This window comes from Eublepharis macularius, chromosome 11 (genome assembly GCF_028583425.1).
Source record: "Eublepharis macularius isolate TG4126 chromosome 11, MPM_Emac_v1.0, whole genome shotgun sequence".
In the NCBI taxonomy this organism is placed as follows: domain Eukaryota; kingdom Metazoa; phylum Chordata; class Lepidosauria; order Squamata; family Eublepharidae; genus Eublepharis; species Eublepharis macularius.
The window spans coordinates 50,872,581-50,897,771 of NC_072800.1; positions in this window are offsets into that span (position 1 = coordinate 50,872,581).

The window sequence follows — 25,191 nt, forward strand, 5'->3', positions numbered from 1 at the left end:
CTTCTGGGGTCCTCTGGGTCATTCTGAATGCCCGGAAGCTGTCCACCAGGGTGTCCTGCTATCGAAAGTGGTCTCGTTTCTCCCACTGGTTAGCACATAAAGGGATTTCCCCCTTTGTCTGTCCCTTGCCCCTGATTTTGGACTACCTCCTGGGTCTGCATTCTGGAGGCTTTTCCTTTAGCAGCGTGAAGGTGCATATGGTTGCGATCTCTGCTTTCCACAAACAGATTGAGGGGAAAACTGTTTTTGCCCACTGGCTTTCAAAACAGTTTTTGAAGGGTCTGTTTAAGTCTTTTCCGCCTAGGGCTCCACCTGTTCCTCAATGGAGCTTGCCCTTGGTCCTTTCCCAGCTGATGCTCCAGCCCTTTGAGCCGCTGGCGACCTGCCCCTTGCCCTTGCTGACACAGAAGGTGGCCTTTCTTGTTGCGGTCACGTCTTCTAGACAGGTTGGGGAACTCTCTGCCTTCTGCATTGACCCCCCATTTTTGCAGTTCTTCCCTGAGAAGGTTGTACTCCACACCAGTATTGAATTCCAACCTAAAGTGGTGTCTAAGTTTCACTTGCAACAAAAAGTGGTCCTTCCTTCCTTTTTCCCGACACCCTCTTCCCCAGGGGAACAAGCATTGCACACATTAGATTTGAAACGTGCTTTATTGTACTATTTGCATGGGACCAAGAGTTTTAGAAAGTCATCCTCACTGTTCCTTTGTTACTCTGGCTCACGTAAAGGACTTGCTGCTTCTGCCCAGTCCATCTCACATTGGATAGTGTCTGCAATTAAACTTTGTTACTGCCAAGCTGGAGTGCAGTGCCCTTTTTCGTTGACTGCCCATTCCACTCGGGCTCAAGCCACTTCTGCTGCCTTTCTCCGTGGGGTCCCTCTACAGGACGTCTGCCAGGCGGCAACTTGGTCTACGCCAGACACCTTCATCAAACACTACTCTGTGGACGTGAATGCGAGACGAGAATCAGCTGTTGGCACGGCTGTCCTGCATTCCTTATTCCACTGATCACTCACACCCGCCCCCATTGGTGAGTAGCTCGCTATACTCCCAATGCGGGGCTACACAGAAGAACGATGACGAAAAACAGGTTTCTCACCTGTAACTGTTGTTCGTCGAGTATCTTCTGTGCAGACACACATTCCCTCCCTCCTGCCCCGCTGTGAGTGCTGTTTTTCTATATACTTGGCTCTCCAGCGGCTCAGTTGGACTGAGGGAATGGCGGGGACGCTTGCTCTAATGGCTGTGTTTTTGGCGGGAACGCTACTGCGCATACGCGGTGGAGCTGAGCGTCCCCTTTAACAACTCTAAAAGCTAGGATAATGTCTCCGTGGCTGGCCTGCGCCTGCACAGTCCCAATGTGTGTCTGCACAGAAGATACTCGACAAACAACAGTTACAGGTGAGAAACCTGTTTTTTGTTGTCGTCCTGTGCAGCCCCACATTGGGACTGCGCACGTGCAGGCCAGCTGCGGAGAGATTTTTCTAGCTTTTAGATATGTTAAAGGGGACACTCGCGCCTACCGCGCATGCGCAGTAGCGTTTCCGCCAAAACACAGTTGTTAGGGCGAGCGTCCCCGCCATTCCCTCAGTTCTTCTTTTGCCGCCGTCGAGAGAGGTTCCTTCTAGCTAAGTTCGTCCACTGGTAAAGTGTTCTTCAAAATGTCTCAGTCTTCCCTTTTTAAGAAGTGCCAGCGTTGTGGCACGAAGATGACCCAGTCGGATGGTCATGATTTCTGCCTTTTCTGTTTGGGCGAAGGCCACAATGTTCCCAAGTGCTCTATTTGCCAGGGGTTTACTCCCAAGGCGAGGAACGATAGGGATGCCCGCCTTAAGGCTTTTCTGTGGGAGTCCAACCTTCTCCCTCCTAAGGAACAACCAGGGAAGCAGTCTGGGGAGAAACCGCAGTCTCCTACTGCCTCATCTGCGGCCTCGAGATCCTTGGATCCGACTAAGCCCCCCTCGGTTCTGGCCAAGTCTCTGACCCGTTCTGTGTCGAGTGCAGCAGGGTCCCGTTCGAAGAAGCGCTCGGCTTCGGATCCGCCTGCTGCTCCTCGGGCTGCTTCGGAGCCCCCGCCAAAGAAGGCCAAGGCTAAGACAAAGGATTTAAAGTGCTCATCGTCTACTAAGAGTCGTAGGGACAGGTCCCCTCCGCCCACCATCCCGGAGGAGGAGGTCTTGTAGCTTCTCAACACGCCCTTGCCGCCTCGCATGCCGATCCCCGACGATGTTGACTTCCAACTGGAGCCTGTAGCCTTCGAGCAGTCTCTGCTCCCGGATCCCGCCTTCCCGGGCTTCTCGGTTCCGACCAGTCAGGCGGTTCCCCCTCATCTCCTTTCGGTTCCGACCAGTCAGGTGGTTCTGCCTCATTTCCTCTCGGTTCCGATCAGTCACCCGGCTCTGTCTCATCTCCCACAGTGGTTGCAACAATCCTCTGTGGCCCTTCCACCAACGCTTCCTCCCTGTCAATCCGTTCCGGGGATTGGGAACCTGGCTTCCTGGCAGGATTTTGTGGTCTGGCTTCAGTCTGCTGTGGGTGCTCTCCAAAACCAACCTCCGCAGCTTGCATCGACCCAGCCTTCCACCTCTTACGCTGTGGTTCAGCACACAACTTCAGTTCTGGCTGCCCCCCAGCTGCCAGCCCCGCCTGCCTCTTCGGTTCCAATGGCATTCTCGGTTCCGTACCATCCTCGGGATCCGTCGCTGGAATTCTCCACCTTGGAGGAAGAGGAGGAGTCTTGCCATTCCGATGTGTCGGAACTGGCGTCTGAAGTGTCGCCCGAGGAGACAGTAGGTGATACACGATCCGCTTCTCCCAATGACGACTATAGGTTGTTTGCAGAACACATGGGTCACATGGCAGCCGCCTTGGACCTGGATGTCTCTACGTCCACTTCCAAGCCAAAGAGCAAGGTATTGGAGGCTTTGTACTCTGGTTCTCTGGCCTCCATCGCCTTTCCTCCGGTCGAGGACCTCCTGGACATCGCCCACTCTCTGTGGCAATCGCCTTCCTCAATGCCGGCCACTTCTCGGAAGATAGGGAAGTATTATAGGCTTAAACAACAGGACTGCCCATTCCTCTTTAGCCACCCTAAACCATCATCTCTCGTGGCTGAAGAGGTACAGTAGCGCTACTGCCATGGCTCCCTCTCCGCACTGGCGGATAAGGAGGGCCAAAGGCTGGAGACATTAGGTCGCAAGGTCTATTCCTCAGCTTCCCTAAATTTCTGCATTGCCCATTTCCAGGCCATCATGGGATCTTATAACCTCTTCCTTTGGCAGCGGTTGTCATCTTACATCCCTGACTTGCCTGCTAATCGTCGGCCTTTGGTAAAGGCCTTACAGGCGGAAGCAGTCAAGCTCGCGAAGCAACAAATGACCGCTGGGAAAGACGCTGCTGACTACTCTGCTCGGTCTATGGCATCCTCCGTGGTTCTTCGCAGACATGCATGGCTTAGATCTACGGCGCTTCCCTATGATAAGCGTACCAAAATTGAAGACTTTCCGTTTGAAGGGAGTTTCTTGTTTGCAGAAAAAACGGATGAATCCTTGTCCCTGATGAAAAAGAACCATCAGACAGCAAAGTCCTTGGGTATCATTGCTCCTCCACAACCCTATGCTTCCAGGCCTCGTTTCCAAAGGTCCCAACCTTACTCGGTGCCTTATCTGCAAACCTACCAGCGACGACAAGGAAGGTACCCATATCAACAGCACTATGGGCAGCGTTCCTTCCCGCTTCCCAGCGACATTCCTTTAAACGATCGTCTAGGCCGAGAGGGAAACAGTCCCATCCTCAGTCTCCTAAGCCATCTGGCCAGGGACAGAAATCGTTATTCTGACTAGAACATTGGGACTCGCAGTCGACTCGTCCCTTCTTGGACAGACTGCACCCTTATCTACCCGTTTGGAAGTCTATTACTGATGACTCTTGGGTTCTTTCCATTGTTACTAATGGTTACAAGTTGTTCTTTGAAAATGTTTCCCCGCTTTCTCGGCCCCCTCGTTCGTCCCCCGATTGTTCTGATGTTCTTAAGCTCAGTGTTCTTGATTTGTTAAACAAGGGTGCAATTCGCAAAGTTGATCTCCTTGCATCTCCTTGTGGGTTTTACTCCAGGTATTTTCTGGTTGACAAAAAGGATGGAGGTTTCCGGCCTATCCTGGACCTGAGAAACCTCAATAAGTTTGTTAAATATCAGAAGTTCCGTATACTGACCCTTGCTAAGGTCCTTGAGCTCCTGGAGGTTGATGTTTGGTTTGCCATTATCGACCTGAAGGATGCTTACTTCCACATCTCTATTGCAGAGAACGATAGGAAATACCTCCATTTCATATGTGGAGGTACTGTCTTCGAGTATATGGTGCTGCCCTTTGGTCTGGCCTCCGCCCCTCGTGTCTTGACGAAGTGTATGGCACCCGTGGTGGCTTTTCTACGTTCCAAGGGTTGCACTATTTATGCCTGCTTGGATGACTGGCTCCTAGTGGGGCCTACGATAGACTCCCTTTGTGCCCATATTGACCTTGTTACATCCCTGTTGTCCCAGCTAGGCCTACTGATAAATTGGGAGAAATCTTCTCTTGTCCCTTCCAGGACAATTCGCTTCATTGGGGTAAGCCTCAACTCCCTGCGTGGCAGGGCGTTTCTGCCCCAAGATAGGTTGCGTAGGTTATGTTCCCTGGTGCAATTTTTTTTATCTCCCACCGTTATCAATTGGCCCTTATGATTCAGACCTTGTTGGGGCTTATGGCCTCAACCACTGCCGTGGTCTTTTTTGCACGATTCTGCATGAGACCCTTGCAAAACTGGTTCGTCCGCAGCTATACCCCGCTGACTATGAGTCAACAGTGGTGGTTCTCTATCCCCAGGCCAGTTATTAGGTCCCTCCTATGGTGGGCTTCTCGTGTTAACCTGTCCGAGGGATGTGCCTTTGGTCCCTTCTAGGCAGAGGTGACAGTCTCCTTGGATGCCTCTAACTTAGGCTCGGGGGGACACTGCGGTACAGTGTCCGTGCAGGATACTTGGTCCCCTGCAGAGACTGCTCTGCATATCAATGTTTTGGAACTTAGGGCGATCCGTTACTCCCTTGCTTCTCTTGCAGGTTTCCTTCACAACAGACGGGTGCAGGTCCTCTCGGACAACACGACTGCCTGGTATTATTTGAACAAGCAAGGGGGAACGGCATCGCTCAAGCTATGTGCCGAAGCCACGACTCTGTGGGAGTGGGCTATTCGCAACAACATCCATGCCCAGGCCATCCACATTGCCGGGACCGTGAACACCACGGCTGATTTACTGAGCAGGGTCTTCCTAGAGCAGCACGAATGGTCCCTGGGGAAAAAATACATCAGCCAGGTCTTCCGGCAGTGGGGCTTCCCCTCGATAGACCTCTTTGCTACAGCACACAACAAGAAAGCCAGCAGCTTTTACTCCTGGGTGGGGGTGGGCCCACTTTCGTTGGGGGATGCGTTTCAAATCCCTTGGTCCCAGGGGTTTTTCTACGCCTTCCCACCCCCCTTCTACACAAGGTGCTCTGCAAAATTCGAGCCTTCAAAACCCACTGTATTCTGATTGCCCCTTATTGGCCCCGTCAGGAGTGGTTTCCCCTTCTCCTCTCCCTATCCGAGGGCCGCCTCATACACTTCCCACTGGTTCCGGATCTGTTGCACTGGGACAGCGTGTGGCACCACAACCTCATGGCCCTGAGTTTGACGGCTTGGCTGCTTTACCCGCCAATGTAGCCCTGTTTGCAGAGGTTACTCAGGTCATCCTTAATGCCAGAAAGCTGTCTACCAGGGTGTCACATTGGAGTAAATGGTCCCGTTTCTCACATTGGTTAGCCCCCATGGGGTTTTCTCCCTTCTCCTGCCCGCTACCGTCGGTGTTGGAATACCTTTTAGCCCTTCATACCTCGGGACTCTCTGTGAGCAGTATTAAGGTGTACATGGCTGCTATTTCAGCTTTCCACGAGCTAGTTGACGGCAAGACTGTCTTCGCTCACTACCTATCCAAACAATTTCTGAAGGGGTTGTTCAAGACCTATCCTCCTAGGCACCCTCCGGTTCCCCAATGGAGCTTGCCTTTGGTGCTCTCTCAGCTGATGCTCCCACCTTTTGAGCCACTTGCGTCCTGCCCTTTGTCCTTGTTGACGCTAAAGGTGGCATTTCTGGTAGCCAGGCGTGTGGGTGAGCTTACCGCACTACGCATTGACCCTCCATTCTTGCAGTTTTTTCCCCAGAAGGTGATACTACACACTAGTATTGAGTTCCAGCCCAAAGTAGTTTCACAATTACACTTACAACAAAAGATAATTTTTCCAGTGTTTTTCCCACACCCCACCTCACCTGCAGAGAAAGCACTACACACATTAGATCTCAAACGGGCGTTATTGTATTATTTACATAGATCAAGAGGCTTTAGGAAGTCGTCTGACTTGTTTGTGTGTTATGCTGGACCACGCAAGGGATTGGCGGTGTCCTCCCAATCTCTTATCTCATTGGATTGTCTCTGCGATTAAACTTTGTTATCGACAGACTGGTACTCAGTGTCCCTTTTTGGTGACAGCCCACTCCACTCGAGCCCAGGCTGCCTCTGCCGCTTTCCTGCATGGGATTCCGCTTCGGGACGTCTGCCAAGCTGCGACCTGGTCTTCACCCGATACTTTCATCAAGCACTACTCTGTAGATGTGAATGCAAGGCGAGAATCAGCAGTTGGAACAGCTGTATTGGAGTCCTTGTTCAATTAATTTCTCACACCCGCCCACGTTGGTGAGTAGCTGCACAGAAGGATGATGACGAAAAACAGTGTTTCTTACCTGTAACTGTTGTTCATTGAGTGTCTTCTGTGCAGACACACATTCCCTCCCGCCTGCCCCGCTGTGTTATTTAATTTACTTATTCTGGTTTCGCTCTCCGGCGGCTCAGGTGAACTGAGGGAATGGGGGGGACGCTCACCCTAACAACTGTGTTTTGGCGGGAACACTACTGCGCGTGCACGGTAGGCGCGAGCGTCCCCTTTAACATATCTAAAAGCTAGAAAAATCTCTCCACGGCCAGCCTGCGCATGCGCAGTCCCAATGTGTGTCTGCACAGAAGACACTCGACAAACAACAGTTACAGGTAAGAAACACTGTTTTTCTAGTTAAATTTCACACTGTTGCATGCCAGGGGGACATATATCCCATAAAAAACCTGCCCAGCCGTTAAGATCCTCATCTGAGGTTGTGTTGAATGCAACCTCGCTTACTGAAAAAGGTGGCTGGCTATGACAGATGCTGGCATCTTGTTTGTAGAATTCTCTTGCTATCAGTGCCTAGGCCCTTTTTATTGTTTCCACTTATAGGTGCCAGGTAAAAACATTTTTGTTCTCTTGTTCTCATGACAAAACACACCACTAAAAGCTCAAGAGAGCCAGTTTGGTGTAGTGGTTAAGAGCATGGGACTCGAATCTGGAGAACCAGGTTTGATTCCCCACTCCTCCACTTGTAGCCAGCTGGGTGATCTTGGATCACAGCTTCTAGGAGCTCAGCCCCACCCACCTCACAGGGTGATTGTTGTGAGGATAATAACATATTTTGTAAACCGCTCTGAGTGAGTGTTAAGTTGTCCTGAAGGGCAGTATATAAATTGAATGTTGTTGTTATTTTTAAAAATTACTTCTCTTGCTCCTATACTTGGGTGGTGTGTGTGCATGTGTTTCCAACTGCCACAGTGGTAGTTTTGTGGTTATGTCCACCATGTGTCAGAATTCGAAAGGTGCCCACAGGTTCACAAAGGCTGAGGATCCTTGCTGTAGATAGGGCTGTCAGGTAGCCTGGTAAGAGTGGGGGATTCCCCACTCCCAGCTTCTGCCCCCGTTGCCAATCACCTGGCCAGTGGGGGAATAGGCCTGGGGAATGGGAACGGGAGACAAAAAACCTCTTAGGCCAGCACACGGGGGGCATGCTCCCACTTAAGGACATGCCATCATCACTTGCAGCAGTGGGCATGCTCCAGTGTTTCATAGGGGCCCCAATTGATTTTCTTCAATTGATGAAAATGGATGTTCATCAAGTGATCACAGGTGCAATCATGCAACCATCCCTCCTGTCCTGCTGTGAGCATTCCTTTTTCTGCCATGTTTTTGATGGCTCTTTTTGGTGGCAGCAGAGAACTAAAGGAGAGATCCTCCCCATTCCCCTAAGTGAATTGAAGAAGGCAGGAAAAACTAGAGTGCAATAGGGTTGGGGCCTCCTCACACACTAGGTATAGCTCTAAAAGTTTCCATCTGTGCCAAGCCACACATGTGCAGTACCCATGTGTGACAGCACTTGTGACCACTCAATGAACATTCAGTGCACTTAAAAGTGCAACCATGTTACATGTAAATGCAGAAATCGTATATTTTTATCATACTTACCGTAACAAACAGTACATAGCATACACTGTAGTCCACAGTTCCTATCCTTTTATAGCACAGCCCTATCATCTGGATAAAAATGCTCTCCTGAATAATTTAGCTATGACTGATGCAATTTTTCTTTCAACTATTCACACGTGGTGTTCAGCTTCCAGAGGGTAGCCAAGATAGCTTGTTAAAGCAAAGCTAATACCGACTCTTGTGTCATCTTGAAGATTAAGATTTATTGTGCACTTCGTCAGATGCATCTGAAATGGACTCTAGTCAACAAAAACTTCTGTCGCCGTACATCTGCTAGTACAAGGTGCCCCCAAACCTGTTTGGGGGGGGGCTTGGTTTTTTTGTTTGTTTTACTTTTCTACATGGTTTGAAGGAAATGGTTGCTATGGATGGACTCCCCCCGCATATATTTTATTGGTTTTCATTCCAACTTAAAACTAATAACAGATTACTCAAGATTTTACATACTTCAATACATACGTTTCAGTCCATCTCTTCTATACAACCATAGTTGTCATCTTTTCACTACTGTCTTCCTATTGTTACTGTAAGACTCCTTTATTAGATTCTAATAGTAATTTTCTTTTCTCATTCTTTTAATTTGTATCTTACTAAGTCTTCATTGATTTCTTAATTTTGTTGTTTTCATTCCATACATCTATAGATTAAAGTCCATCTTCATTTCCAGTTATGTCTGTTTTCTTTTTCTTTTATTTATTCTAGTAGTGTATCTGGTTCTGTCAATATATTTTATTGATTTTAATTCCAGAATAATCTGGTATCCGATCAATCAAATCTTACATAATTAATACCTGTTTATGCAATATATTTCAGTCCATCTCTACCATTCAATCACCTTTCATCAGTATCACCTATTGTTACTATACGTCTACTTTATTTAGTTCTAGTACTTCTTTCCTTTTCTTATTATTCCAGTTCCTGTCATACTTAAATATAATTAAAGTCTAATTTCTAGTTCCGTTCAATCCTGGTGGGGCCTACCAGGTGAGATCCACCTTCATTTCCAATTGTGCCCATTTTCCTTTTTAAGTAATTGTATCATCATTCAATAATGAAGAGAGAACAGTTTTTTAAGGAACCCAAACTTTAAAATGAAGATTAAATGGTCAAGAGAGGTTCATGTGAAAGTGGCAAAGAGAAGAGTTAGAGAAATAATATCGAGGGAAAAGAGACAGAGAATTGTAAATATAAAAAGGAATGAGGTGAAGATATTTAAGGAGATACCCTGAAGTATGAGGCAGAAAAGAAGAGAATATTACTTTTCTTTTTGAAGTTCTTCATTTTCCCTTTTCAATATTGGCGCATTCTCCACAAACAATATATCACTCAGTATTTCCTCTTTGTCTCCAGTTATGTTTTGTTTCATTTTGACTTCTTCTATGGTTCTCTGTCTATTCTCCACCTTTTCCACCTTTTGGTTTACTGTATCCATTCTTTCATCTACTTTGGGGATTGAACGTACCAAATTGGGCTTTTCTTGCTTGTTTTCTTTCAATTGTTCCTGGACTTGATCCATCTTTCCCTTTACCTTATTAATTTGTTTTGATACTTGTCCAATACTGCTCTGCACCTGTGCTATATTTACTGCAAACATCTGTTGTAAATGTTGTTGAAGCTCTTTTACGGCCTCTTGCATCAACATCGTCCCTATAGATTTTAATTGTCCTGGAGAAAGTTTTAATTTGGTAGCTTTAGCCATTTTGATACTTCTAGTGGTATATATTATTATTGTTAAACCTTGAATTTAATCTATGCATCTTCTGTACTCTCCTTATTTTGTATTTCTTGTTATATTACCTTGTCAAACCGTCTATCACACTTAAGCAATAATTACATCATACTGACAGTAATATCCCACTAACACACAATTTGGAGAAGAGCCATAGAAGCAAATACAGGCTTTGGGCTAATCACTTATACTATACAAGAATTTTAGATCAAACTCTCTTCTTGTTTAGCACAGTTTAACACAGGTAGAAGATTTTAATTACCCAAATCTCCCAGACCCCCCTCCTTTCTTTCACACTTTTTTCCTTCAAAGATGAGGGGAATGTCCAGCTACTTCTCTCTTTAATCCAGTTAGCAGATTCCGTCTTTACTTGACTCCAAAGCGGGGGGAGAGACTTTCTCCAAACTCCCTCTCCAATTTGTTTCATATATTCACTCTATCCTTAGTCACTTTCACTCCCAGCTCTTGGCCAAGTCTCCCCTGTCGCTTCACGCCGTAAGTAATGTCCTCCGCTCCCTTCCCCTTCCTCTGTGTCTTTGATTAACTTTATATCTTTAATGAACTTTATTTTCTTTTCTCACTCAGCAAGGATTTTCCTTTTGCCTCTATAGCTTTACAATTCCAGACAAGTCGTTACACTTCCTCTTTATGAGCCTCTCCCAGGCTTGGAAGTCCCCTCAAATGCTGCTTCTTCAAAATAGGGAGGAGTCAGCCACCTCATCGCACTCCTTAATCCTTTCCGAAGGGCTGAGTCCCCCCCTTTCTGTTACTTGACTCCAAAGGGGGGGGGAGAGACTTTCCCAAAACTTCCTTCCAATATGTTTCGTATATTCAGTCTATCCTTAATCACTTTCGCTCCCAGCTCTCAGCCAAGTCTCTCCTGTTGCTTCACACCTTAAGTAATATCTTCCACTCCCTTCCCTTTCCTCTGTGTCTTTGATGAGCGTTATATCTTTAATGAACTTTATTTTATTTTCTCACTCAGCAAGGATTTTCTTTTCGCTTCTATAGCCTTACAATTCCAGATACGTCATTACTCTTCCTCTTTGTGAGCCTCTCCCAGGCTTGGAAGTCCCCTCGAAAGCTGCTTCTCCAAAATGGGGGGGGGGAGTCAGCCACCCCGTCGCTCTCCTTAATCCTTTCTGAAGGGCTGAGTTTTCTTTTTCTTTTTTCCTTTCTGTTATCACGCACTGCTCTCTTGTATTTCATGAGCTTACAGCTTATTTCTCACTGACCTCTCTTGTTTATGGAAGATATCGCTCTTTGTAATCTGTTTGTCCCGGTGCCCGCAGCTTGTTGCCTGTAAAATGGCATCCACAGCAGTCCATGCTGTGAGGCAAACTCGCAGAGTTTCAACTCCAATACCTGGAGTGAATCCCTGGTTGAGCCTCTTGTTTCAGAGACCCCTCCCCACAGGGTCTCCCCAGAACTTAGGAAAACCCAAGTCCCCAGACCACTGGGTTTCGGCTCTCCTTCGGAGACCAGCTCCTTGGAGCCACCAACCTCATTGCACCACAACCAGAAATCCCATTATGGATGGACTTTTAGGGTGCGTGAGCTAATGAATAAAAAATGAAATTAGTGAACTTAACATTTATACAAGCAAAGAGATGTTTTCTCCACCACAATAAATGGAATTTGATTATAGTAATAATATGAATTAAAAATTGTTAATTACCCAATGTGAGAAAGAACCAGCACTGGGCTGAAATCTAGTACATTCAGTATAAATAGAAACCATTGCTTTTTTGTTTGATACTAAAATTTGTTAGAAGGGTTAATTATAGTTTGTAGTTACTTTTTGAGCACTGTATAATTTTTGTCTTAGGGATATGCAAGGAATTTTACAGATACACATTCATGAACTGGTAGTTCACTATTTATTTTTATGTTCTTCTCTGAGTCAAGTGTTGCTTAATTGTGACAGTCCTTGAACTGCACCCAAGGCTATTTTGGTGCATTTATCTCACTTCTATGAAATGTATCTGAGAACTGCCCTCATAAATACTTGTATTTTAAAAGTATTGAATATACAGCCTTGCTTTCAAATCACAAAAGGGACTAAATTGTATTAAAATGTCATATTAATGACATTTTAATTTGCATTCTTTTAAATAAGGAGGACCCTTATATTCAGAGATGATAGCAATGGCTAGAAAATTAGGAGAAAGGAAGGACTCAAGGAAAAGAATGAAAGAAATATTAACTGAGACAAAAGAGATTTTGTAATCTCTTAATACTGCCGTTCATTAATAGGTAAAGTTAGCTACTATGAAGATTGATGTATTCTATGGACATTTTTCTCAGTTGCTGTGGCAAAGTTGCACAAAATTATCCACTTCATATTTTCTCCATATTCAGTACCAGACAATTTGCCACAAGTATGTAGCTTTATTGGGTTGCTAAACTTAGCCTTTCAATATTACTTTATAAATAGTCTCTTTTTATATATTTAAAAGTGTATTAGAACTATAAAAGAACTTGAACACAAAGTCAGATATATACAGACTTTGAAATAAAGATACTTCCAACATTTTTTTTCTGGCATGGAGCCAGTGCAGTTTCATCCAATCTTTTTACAATGTTTTTGCACACTTGTTGATTAAAACAGAAGAAAAAGAAGTGGGCTGGTTTTGTTTCATCTTAGCTGGTACTTCAGTCCCTGCCTTTAGGTATATAATTGCTGGGTTGCTAACAAGCTTAAACTGGGTGTTCACACTTTGGAATAATTGAAAGTAAATGACAAGAAGAGAACTAGCATAATGAAGACAAAAATATTAATGAGCATGTCCTAATTTTATTTATTTATTTAAAACATTTATATGCCACTTTTCCACCCAAGGTGGCCCAATCCTAACTCCCCCAGACAGCGCCGTCGCTCATGCACCAGTGTAAATGGAGCAGCGCAGCACGGCACCCTATGGATTTTTGCAGGATAGTCCCGCCGGCGCCTTAGCGTGGCAAGGCAAGATGCAGCAGCCCCTGGGAGGTCCCGCCCACCGTTCCCCTGACAACCCTGCTCACACCAGCCAATGGCCACACCCTCCCCTAACGTTCAGGCGAGGGGCAACCAGCGGTGCAGCCAATGAGGGCCAGACTGGTGGTTGCAGCTTGGTGCACCTGCAAGTACCCACCGCCACTCCCACCACCAAAAGAAAAAGGTTTCCCCCCCCCCCCTGAAAAGTAGGGCCAGATAGTAGGGAGCTGATCTCTGTTGCCTGGAGACCAGTTGTAATTCTGGGAGATCTCCAGCTACCACCTGGAGACTGGCAACCCTAAGTAGTCCCCAGGTTCCGGAGAAGCAGGTGGGGGGAGGCGGGGCCGTCAATGAGTGACAGGAATGCCCACTGGGAACCACATGGGAGGCTGGGAGGCTGTTTGGAAACGAGGGGAATGAAAACGAGGGGAATGAAAAGCGTGCTCAGACTTGCTGCTGCGCAACTTGAACACATCACTGCATCTCTACAAAGCAAGAATGGGGGCTGGACCTTGAAAGCCATGCCCCGTTACAGGGGAGATGCCCCCCCAGAGTGAACTGACAGACCTTCTCCACGCCAAGTCCATCCCTGCTTTCTGCAAACACATCCCCCACCCCCTGGCAGCAGCTTTCCACCTGCAGTGACCATCTTTCTGGCTTTTCAGATACCAGCAGCTCAGCCTATGAAAGTACTCAATCCCTCTCCCCCCACAGACATTCATGGGCCACAGTTCAATTCCCACCCCACATTGTGTGGAAGAAGGGGGCAGGGGGGCTGGACGGGGTGCCGCTTGATACATTTGTGGAGATGTGTGAGTGGGCATGTGCGACAGGGTGTTGAAAGAGGGGCTAATGACAATATCAGTCAAGCATGCAAACACAGAAGTTTGTTGTTTTTCAACATGTTTTATTAAACTGGAAAAAGTGCCACTGTCTCTCAGTAGCCAACGCATTTTGAGCAGCCCTCATTCTGTGCTCCCAGGGGTAGGGCAGAGATGCTGACTGCCTTGAGATGTTGCTTCCTGGACTGGATCTGAATGACACTCGCAGATATTTGGGGGGGGGGGGGCGCTGAAGCAGACAAGCTTGGTTATCTCCCGGACAGTCGCGACGTGCCTGCAAGGGAAAGACACACATGTGCAGCAAATAACTCAGCTGAGCCAAAGCCCACACTCCCAACATCTGAGAAAATGCACATAGTAGAGAGCAGCAGTGGGAGCTCCACAGGTGCACCTGGCAACCAGCTGATGCAAGACCCTCTGGCGGGGATGCAGATAACCTGCAAGGAAACTTGAGTGGTTATTGTTAACCAGACAATCTGGACTTTGCCCTTCTTCCCTTGAGCGAGTGCAAAGTAGACATGGGCACGAACAGCATTACTAACAGAAAAAACCCACGAACAGCCCAATCTGCTGTTCACGAGCAAGCTGTTCGTGAGGCCCCATCCTAAATGAACAGGTGGTCGTTAAAAGCCTTGTTCGTTGCCTTCGGCAGTCATTCAGCAAGCCAGCCAGTTTGGCGCCTGCTGCAATCAATCCTCTTGGCAACTGGAGGGAGGGACAGAACTCTGTCTGAACTCCTTCTGGCTTTAACCCTTCCAGCAGAGAGTCCCATTTTTGCCACTGTGAAAAGAAAATGACAAAGGGAAGGACCCATGCGTCATGCCTTTCTCAGGGTGCAATCTCTCTGAAACTTGGGGGGGTCTTCGGAGAACAGTGAGGACTATGTCCCCTGCAAATTTGATGGGTATTGGACATTGGGAAGGGCAGTTTGTAACCCCTCAAAGTAGCTGCCTTCCAACAGGCAGTTCCATTTTTGCCACTGTGAAAAGAAAATGACAAAGGGAAGGACCCATGCATCATGCCTTTCTCAGGGTGCAATCTCTCTGAAACTTGGTGGGTCTTCGGAGAACAGTGACGACTATGTCCCCTGCAAATTTGATGGGTATTGGACATTGGGAAGGGCAGTTTGTAACCCCTCAAAGTAGCTGCCTTCCAACAGGCAGTTCCATTTTTGCCACTGTTAACAGAAAATAACAGCAAAGGGGGGGGAACACATGGATCATGCCTTTTCTGGGGTGCAATCTCTCTGAAACTGGGGGGGGTCTTCAGAGGACAGTGGGGACTAAAGGGGGAGAGCCATGGATCATGCCTTTCCTGGGGTGCAATCTCTCTGAAACTGGGGGGGTCTTTAGAGGACAGTGAGGACTAAAGGAGGAGAGCCATGGACCATGCCTTTCCCGGGGTGCAATCTCTCTGAAACTTGGGGGGGGGGGTCTTCAGAGGACAGTGACGACTATATCTCCTGCAAATTTGGTGGGTATTGAACATTGGGAAGATTCTACTGGGTGTGAGAGGGACGGGGAGAATCTCCCCACCTCTCTTGCACTGGGCAGGCAGCCTGGCTGTGCGACTGCTCTCCCGGCCCTTTAAACTATCAGCTGGCAGTTGGCAGGGGTAATTCCCCCCCGCCGCCTGCCAGCTGATAGTTTAAAGGGATATTTAAAGGGACAGGTAAGTGGGTTTGAGGGGAGGGGGGGCTAAGTGTGGTGGGTGGGGGTGGTTCTGGCCCCCACGAACAATGAACAACGAACATGTCTGGGAACAGTTCATGTTCATTGTTTGTGTTTGGCACCGAACGTCAAACAGGGTGTTCGGGATTTTTTTTCCGTTCGTGCCCATGTCTAGTGCAAAGTTCTCTCACGTTTCTTGCAAAGTCCCCAAAGTGCACTCAGTGCCTGCCACTGTGGGAACCCTCCCGCCTTGTGTTCAAAGTACCCACAGCAGAAAGCAAACGGGCAGAGCTTTCAGCCACATGCTAACTTACCTGAGGTCATGGGCAGCACGGGCAGATGCTTTGTAGGGTGCGTCTGCAGGTGATTGGGTGCTGGAAGGGGGTGCTTGTCCACACCGGAAGCACACGCGAATTGGCCCCTGTGATAGTTCCCGTGGGGACGGGGCTGGGCACTCGGGGAGGAGGTCGAGTTTTCTCCATTCAATGGGCGCCTATGGGCTACGCTTTGTTTTTTCATGGCGTAGTTCTTTTGCACCGCTGTGGGTGTTCCCACTTCTGGAAGGGTTTAGGGAGCAAACTAACTCCAGCCCCGCCCTCTGTTCTGTCCCCTCCTGCACTGGCGTGGGGCCCTGTGCAGCTTCTCTGCCTCCGTCCGCCTACCTCTCGCTCCTGGTGGTGGCGGCCTGCCAGCATTAGCATGCCTTGTGCCGGCGGCGGCGGAAAGGTATTTATGCCCGCGCAGGAGTCAGTTCCGCCAGCGCTAGCCTTAGTTTGGTCCCTATTCACTTTCCCCATCCCCCTTAGGATTGAGCTGTAAAACATTTAAAACATTAAAATAATGTTGTATCCGTATTATGTTGCACTGAGTTTTAAATATTGTTTTTAAATAACTGTTGTGATTTTAATGTAAAATATTCTTTGTTGTTAACTACCCTGAGTCCTGTGTGTGGGGAGGGTGGGGTATAAATATAATAGATAAATAAATGAATAAATAAATATAATGCATATATATATAAACATTTAAATAGAGACATATAGATCCTACAGTCGCTCCATTGGCTACCTATCAGTTACCGTGCTCAGTTCAAGGTAATGGTTATTTCATACAAAGACTTTCACGGCCTTGGTCAAGCATACCTAAGGGACTGCCTCTCTCCCTATGTCCCTCCACAGTAGCTTCGCTCATCTGAACAGGGCCTCTTGCAGGTGCTAGCCCGTACATGGGCTTTGTCTGTGGTGGTCCCTGCCCTATGAAACGGCCTGCCTGAGAAGGTCAGGAGAGCCCCCACCCTCCTGGCTTTCCACAAACAATGCAAAACTGAATTATTTAAAAAGGCCTTTTTTCTCAGCTAAGAGGGTGGTATTGTAGGAAAGGGATCCCAGATGTTTCGCTAATGAGTTAGAAACCATAGATAATATGTAAGGCATTATGTTGCCTTACATATTATATGTTGCTTTAAATATGTACTCCTGTGCTTTATGTTGTTCAGTGTAAGTTCTAGAATTGATTATGTTCTGTTTCAGCAATTCCTCAACCCCATACTGGATCCTTGCTAATATTATATCTTTGTAAACTTATATTCTTTTACCCCATGACATTGTTTATGGAAATGTTCTTGACACTGTATGGAAATGTCTGCCCTTGTCCTTGCCACTAATTGTACTAATCTCACACAATGTAATCCACCTTTAGTCTCAGTGAGAAAGGTGGAATATAAATAACATTAAATAAACAAATAAACACACACACACAACCAGGGGGGAGGTGAATAAGAGTTTACTGGGGGTATGCCAAATGAACAAAAAACTCTTTATCTGCTGGCAGAAAACAATGACAGGAGACATGAATCTCCTGGGTGAGGAAGTTCCAGAGTTTTGATGCCATGACCAAGAAGGCCCTTTCTCGGGTTGCCACCCATCTAGCATCAGATGGCAAGAACCCAAAGCAAGGCTTCTGAAGATGACCTGAGTGGATGGGTAGAGAGCAGGTGGTCCTTAAGGTATGTTGGTCCAAAACCATATAGGGTTTTAAAGGTCAATACCAGCACCTTGAATTGGGCCTGGAAGCAAATTAGGAGCCAGTGTCAATGGAACAAGATTGGAGTGATATGGTCCCTACAATCCCTCCAGCTGACCCTCTGGCCATAGCTTTCTATCAGTTGCAGCTTCTGCATAATCTTCAAGGGCAGCCTTGCACAGATCACATAGAGCACAAAACAGGGTTAACATACCTGTAACTTATGTTCATCGAGTTCTTCTGTGCTGACACACATGGGGACTGCGCAGGCGCAGGCCAGCCGCCGGAGAATTTTCTAGAGCTTCCATGGCTCCGAAGGGGCCGTTTGTCGCGCGCCTCAGCGACCGTCTTCCCGCCCAAACGGTCACGTGATCCTCCAGCGACCAACGGCCCCTTCCCTCAGTTCTCCTTTGCCGCCGCTTGACCAACACACTTAGCCGTAACACCTTAAAACACATCAGATTCAGTTACAGCCACCACATCCTTGTGCATTGGAATTCACAGCGGGGTAGGAGGGAGGGTTGTGTGTCAGCACAGAAGAACTCGATGAACATAAGTTACAGGTATGTTAACCCTGTTTTCATCTTCGTTCTTCTGTGCCTCCACACATGGGAGTGTACCAAGCTTCACACAATAAGGAAGGTGGGGTGAAGTCCAACACAATTTTATTGAACAAACAAGAACAACAACAAATAGATATGCATATATACATCTATGTAAACTGTACAGTGATTCATCAGTAGTCAATATTTACACATATATACACCCAAATATACATATATACACTCTTTCACTCAAGGGTACCCAGCAGGTACGCCAAGAAAATCTACCCAAGACTCCCTCAGGAAAAAAGGGAGTGTAGGACAGCCCTAGCCACAGATACATCCTGCTCCGCATTGACATCAATGGCGTAATGCCTGACAAAGGTGTCTGCAGAGGACCATGTGGCTGCTTTACAAATGTTAACCAGGGGCACCCCCCTGAGGAGTGCCGAAGAGGATGCTTGGGACCGCGTGGAGTGGGCTCTGACATGAAGCGGGCAAGTCACCCCTGCCAGGGAATAGGCCTTGCTAATGGCCGTCACAATCCACCTAGACAGGGTCTGTGAGGAAGCCCCGTTACCCCTGTCCTTGGCCCCAAAACATACAAACAGGTGAGGACCGGAGCGGAACCCTTTCGTCCTATCCAGGTAATAGGCAATGGCCCTCTTCAAGTCTAGGGAATGGAGGGCCTTCTCCCCTCTAGAGGAAGGTTGAGGAAAGAATGCAGGCAGTGAGATATCCTGCGAGAGGTGGAAGGCGGACACCACCTTGGGCAGAAACGCGAGGCAGGGACGCAGGACCACCTTGTTGGGATGAAACACAAGAAAGGGAGGGTTAGACCGCAGTGCAGACAGCTCACTGACCCTTCTGGCCGATGTCACAGCCACCAAGAACGCCACCTTATAGGATAGCATATCCAAGGGGCAGGTAGCCATAGGTTCAAATGGAGGCAACATGAGACGTGAGAGTACCAAGGACAGTGACCACTGAGGCACTGGCGCCAACACAGGTGGGTAAAGATTGTACATGCCCTTAAGGAACTGGCGGGACTGTGGGTGAGAAAACACCGTAGCACCCTCAACTTGGGTGTGAGCAGCTGATATCGCTGCCAGGTGGACCTTGAGGGAGGAAACCTTCAAGCCCAGGCCACGCAAGTGGCACAAATACTCGAATACAACCCCCAAGGGACTGCTGTCAGGCACCACTCCTTTAGCCAGCGCCCAAAGTTCAAACCTGCGCCACTTGGCCGCATAAGCGCGCCTAGTGGATGGCCGACGAGCATTTAGGAGGACTCTCTGTACCTCGTCAGTAAAGCCTACAGGGGAGGAACGATCCGCCAAGCCGTCAGGTGCAGCTTCCCGGGATCGTGGTGGACTAGGCTCCCGTTCAGGAGAAGGTCTTGCCGAGGGGGCAGACTCACATATGTCCGTTGGGACATCCGCAGGAGCTTCGGGAACCAAACCTGCCGTGGCCAGAAGGGGGCCACCAGGATGCAGTCCGTCCCGTCCTCCTCTATCTTGCACAGGACCCTGGGGATCAAGGGGAACGGAGGAAACATGTAGTGCAAGCCCTGCGTCCACGTAAACTGGAAGGCATCCCCAATAGAGAGGGGGTTGCTCCCTGCCCTGGAACAGAACGTGTGGGCTTTGGAGGTTGCCGCAGTGGCGAACACGTCTATCACTGGATGACCCCACATCTGGAAGATCGGCCCAACGCACTCTACGTTCAGTTCCCACTCGTGGTCCAGCAAGGGGACCCTGCTGAGGGCATCTGCTCGGGCATTGTCTGACCCAGCCACGTGCATAGCACGGAGCGACACGCCGTTCCTGATAGCCCACTGCCAAGTGAGCGTGGCTTCCCGGCACAGGGCCATGGACACTGTGCCCCCCTGCTGATTCACGTAGTACATGGCAGTCGTGTTGTCCGTCTGCACCAACACCTGACGATTTCTCAGCAGTGCTGTAAGAGACACAAGTGCGAAACGAATGGCTCTTAGTTCCAGCACATTAATATGGAGGGTCTTTTCCCTCTCAGACCAGACATCTTGCACAGACACATCACCACAGTAAGCCCCCCATCCCAACAGAGAGGCATCAGTGGTAACCGTGATGTCATGGTGCTGATACCCAAAGGGGGTCCCTTTAAACAAGTTGTCATCAGATAGCCACCAGTCCAAGGAGGAGAGGATGACCCTCGGGATAGAGAATTTGAGGGACGGAGGGTGCAGCAGAGCATCGTACCTCCGCACAAACCAGTTCTGGAGAGGGCGCATACGCAGCCTAGCAAAGGGCACCACAGAGGTGGCCGCTGCCATATGCCCTAGTAAGCACTGGATAGTGCGCACGGACTGGAATCGGTTCCTTTTAAACATGGACACTAGACCCCTTAGGGACCTAGCTCTCTCCAAGGGGAGCAGAGCCTTACCCTCCACAGAGTCTAACAGTGCACCAATGTAGGACACCTTGCAGTTGGGCACCAGTTTGGATTTCTCAAAGTTCACCAGGAGCCCCAGGCGTTGGCAAGTGCTAAGTACCAAGCCAATGTCTTGCACCAGCCTAGACTCCGATTCAGCCACGATGAGCCAGTCATCGAGGTACGGAAAGATGGTACAGCCTTCTTCCCGCAGGAAGGAAACCACAGGGGCCACACATTTCGTGAACACTCGTGGGGCAGTGGACAGGCCAAAAGGGAGCACCTTATACAGGAAAACCCTTTGCCGGTAAACGAAGCTCAGGTAATTCCTGTGCTCCTCCCGTATCCCCACGTGAAAATATGCGTCCTTTAAGTCCAGGACCGCAAACCAATCCCCGTGTTTGAGCAAGGCGATCACAGCCGCCAACGTAACCATCTTGAATTTGGTCACCTTGAGGAAGGCATTAAGGCCCCTCAGATCTAAAATGGGACGTAAGCCCCCATCCTTCTTAGGGACCAGGAAGAACCTAGAGAAGAAACCCTTTACAGAGTCCTCATAGGGCAATTCTTCCACAGCACCCTTGGCCAAGAGCGACACGATCTCCGCATCCAGCTCGGCCATAGTGTTATTGACAGCTGTCAGGGGTGAACTGCATCTAGGCAGCTCAACGAACTCCAGCCCGTATCCCAGTTCAACAATAGTTAAGACCCATGAGTCAGATGTTATTGACTCCCACTCAGAGAGGAGTGGACTCAGTCTGTCCGAGAAGTTCGGGGATACGGCTGGCGCGACCCATCAGTACTGTCTCCCGGCACCCTGCTGATCTCTCTGCTGGGCCGGTTGCTGTGACGGACGAGGCTTGAAGGGCCTACGCCTCCTCTGCTGTTGTGTGGGAGGGTAGGACCGCTGCTGGTAGGCAGGATACTGGTGGAAACCCGGCCGCTGCTGCTGGTACCTGCCCTGGAAGTGGTAAGGGCCGGACCGGGGAGCGTACCGTGGCCTGGAGGCGGGTTTGTCCGAAGGAGCCAGACCCAAGGACCGTGCCGTCTGTCTGTCCTCCTTTTTCTTTTTCAGGGTCTCGTCGGTGGACTTGGAGAACAGCGAGTCCCCCTCAAAGGGCATGCTCTCCACCCTGGAACGCACCTCCTGAGACAGGGCGGTCGACCGCAACCAGGAGTGGCGCCTGAGGACCACCGCCGAAGCCATCCCTCTAGCAGCAGTGTCAGCAGCGTGGCTCCCAGCATTCATTTGCTGTTTAGACAGCCGGACAGCCTCTGTTTGCAGCAGGGACACCACAGCCTTCTGCTCAGGTGGGAGGTCCCGGGTATAGGACGCTAACTTCTCCCAGAGGTACAGCTGGTACCCTGCCATGATGGTCTGGTAGTTGGCAATCCTCAGACCCAGCGAAGCGACGATGTACTGGCGCCTGCCCATGGCATCAAGCTTTCTGCCCTCTTTATCGGCAGGCACCGAGGAGTGACCCGACCGTCGGGGGTTGAATTCCTCCGTGACCAAGGAGGAAGGTGGAGGGTGCTTCACCAACGCCGGCCAGGTGCCCTGCTTGATTTTATAAAGCTGCTCGATTCTCTTAGATGTTGGAGGCTGGTCACAGGGCACCTTCCACACCTTCTCCACGATCTCAATACCCTCGAGCATGGGGAAGCCAATGGACGCCGGGTTGTCACCGTATATCCGCTTGAGCAGCTTGTCTTTGGTCTGTGGGGTCGCCGAGGAGATGTCCATCTCGAGGGCCATCCTGGGCCATCCTCGCCATCTGGTCAGCGTAGATGCGGAGGTCCTCGTATGGGGAGCCCGTAGATGGCACCAGATCATCAGCCGGCGACGGTTCGGACCAGGACTCCAACTGGTACTCGGCCAGGCTCTCCACTTCTCCTTCCTCGGAACCGTGCTGGGAGTCCTCACCCTGGACTGGAGGGGGAAACCACGTTCGCCTCGACGTCGATGGCCCCGGTTCCGACTCGGAGAAACCAGCAGGTGCCCCTTCCCACTGGCAACGGTATGGCGAGGGAAGGTAGGAGGCTTGACGATGCCAGGATGCAGTGGATCGGGCAGATCGAATGCTGTCCCCGGACCGGCGTCGCTCACGACTGACCGCAGGTGGAGATGGACGGGCAGGAGATGGACGGCCCCGATGAGGAACAAGAACATAAGAACATAAGCAAGCCATGTTGGATCAGGCCAGTGGCCCATCCAGTCCAACATTCTGTCACACACAGTGGCTAGAAATCCAGTGCCATCTAAAGGACTGTCAGTGAGGCCAGGACACCAGAAGCCCTCCCACTGCCTTCCTTCCAGCACCAAGACAACAGAGCACCACCTCCCCACAAAGAGAATACCATCTATCTCCTGTGGCTAATAGCCACTGATGGACCTCTGCTCCATATATTTGTCCAGTCCCCTCTTGAAGCTGGCAATGCTTGTAGCTGCCACCACCTCCTGTGGCAACGAATTCCATGTGTTTATCACCCTTTGTGTAAAGTAGTATTTTCTTCTATCTGTTCTAACCCGACTGCTCAATAATTTCATAGAGTGCCCACGAGTTCTTGTATTGTGAGAAAGGGAGAAAAACACATCTTTCTCGACCTTCTCTAACCCGTGCATTATCTTGTAAACCTCTATCATGTCTCCCCTCAGTCGTCTTTTCTCCAGGCTAAAGAGCCCCAAGCGCCTCAATCTTTCCTCATAGGGAAAGTGTTCCAACCCTTTAATCATTTTAGTTGCCCTTCTCTGTACTTTTTCCAGTGCTATGATATCTTTTTTAAGGTGTGGCGACCAGAACTGTACACAGTACTCCAAATGAGGCCTCACCATCGATTTATACAGAGGCATTATGATACCGGCTGATTTGTTTTCAATCCCTTTCCTAATAACCCCTAGCATAGCATTAGCTTTTTTTATGGCAGTCGCACACTGTGCTGACGTTTTTAGTGAGTTATCTATCATGACTCCAAGATCTCTCTCTTGGTCAGTCTCCGCCAGTTCAGACCCCATCAACTTGTATTTATATTTTGGATTTTTGGTTCCAATGTGCATTACTTTGCACTTGGCTACATTGAACCTCATTTGCCACATGGATGCCCACTCTTCTAGCCTCGACAGATCCCTTTGGAGTGCCTCACAATCCTCTCTGGCTTTCACCACCCTGAACAATTTCGTGTCATCTGCAAATTTAGCCACTTCACTGCTTAATCCCAATTCCAAATCATTAATAAACAAGTTAAAAAGCATTGGACCCAATACCGACCCCTGTGGCACCCCACTGCTCACCACCCTCCACTGTGAGAAGTGCCCGTTTATACTCACTCTCTGTTTCCTATTAATTAGCCAGTTTTCGATCCACAAGAGGACTTGGCCCTTTATCCCATAGCTACTGAGCTTACTTAGGAGCCTTTGATGAGGAACTTTGTCAAAAGCTTTCTGGAAGTCAAGATAAACAATATCTATCGGGTCTCCCTTGTCCACTTGTTTGTTCACTCCCTCAAAGAACTCTAACAGATTGGTGAGACAAGATCTTCCCTTACAGAACCCATGCTGAGTTTTCCTCATCAGCTTTTGGTCATCAATGTGCCCACTAATTTTATTTTTGATAATAGTTTCCACCAACTTACCCGGTATTGACGTCAGGCTGACTGGCCTGTAATTTCCCGGATCTCCCCTGGAACCTTTTTTAAAGATGGGGACAACATTAGCTACCTTCCAGTCCTCAGGAACAGATGCAGAGTTTAATGACAGATTACATATTTTTGTGAGGAGATCTACAAGTTCACACTTGAGTTCTTTCAGAACTCTTGGATGTATGCCATCTGGGCCCGGTGATTTATCAGTTTTTAAATTATCTAGCAGTCGCATAACCTCCTCTCTCGTCACCTCAATGTGACTCAGGTCTTTCAAAACCCCTCCCAAAGTCAGTGCTTCCGGAGTGGGCATGCACTTCTTATCTTCCACAGTGAAGACAGAAGCAAAGAACGCATTCAGCTTCTCGGCCATTTCCCTATCACCCTTTAGTAATCCTTTTACGCCTTGGTCATCCAAGGGCCCCACGGCCTCCCTAGCTGGTTTCCTACTTCTAATATATTTAAAGAATTGTTTATTGTTTTTCTTTATGTTCTTTGCAATATGCTCCTCATATTCCCTTTTTGCCTGTCTGATCACAGACTTGCACTTTTTTTGCCACAGCTTATGCTCCTTTTTATCAACCTCACTCCGACTAGTTTTCCACTGCCTAAAAGAATCCTTTTTACCTTTTACAGCTTCTATTACATTGCTTGTTAACCATGCTGGCCTTTTCCTAAACCTATTTGTGCCTTTCCTAACCAGCGGTATATATTTAATTTGAGCTTCCAGGATTGTAGTTTTAAATAGTCTCCAAGATTCCCCAAGTGTTTTGACCTTTTTTACTTTCCCTTTCAGTTTCTTCTTCACGTACCCCCTCATCTCAGAAAAGTTACCCCTTTTGAAGTTAAACATGGCTGTGTTGGTCTTATTTGGCAATTTCCTATTTATACATATGTTGTACTCAATAACATTATGGTCACTGTTCCCAAGTGGTGCAATCACATTTAC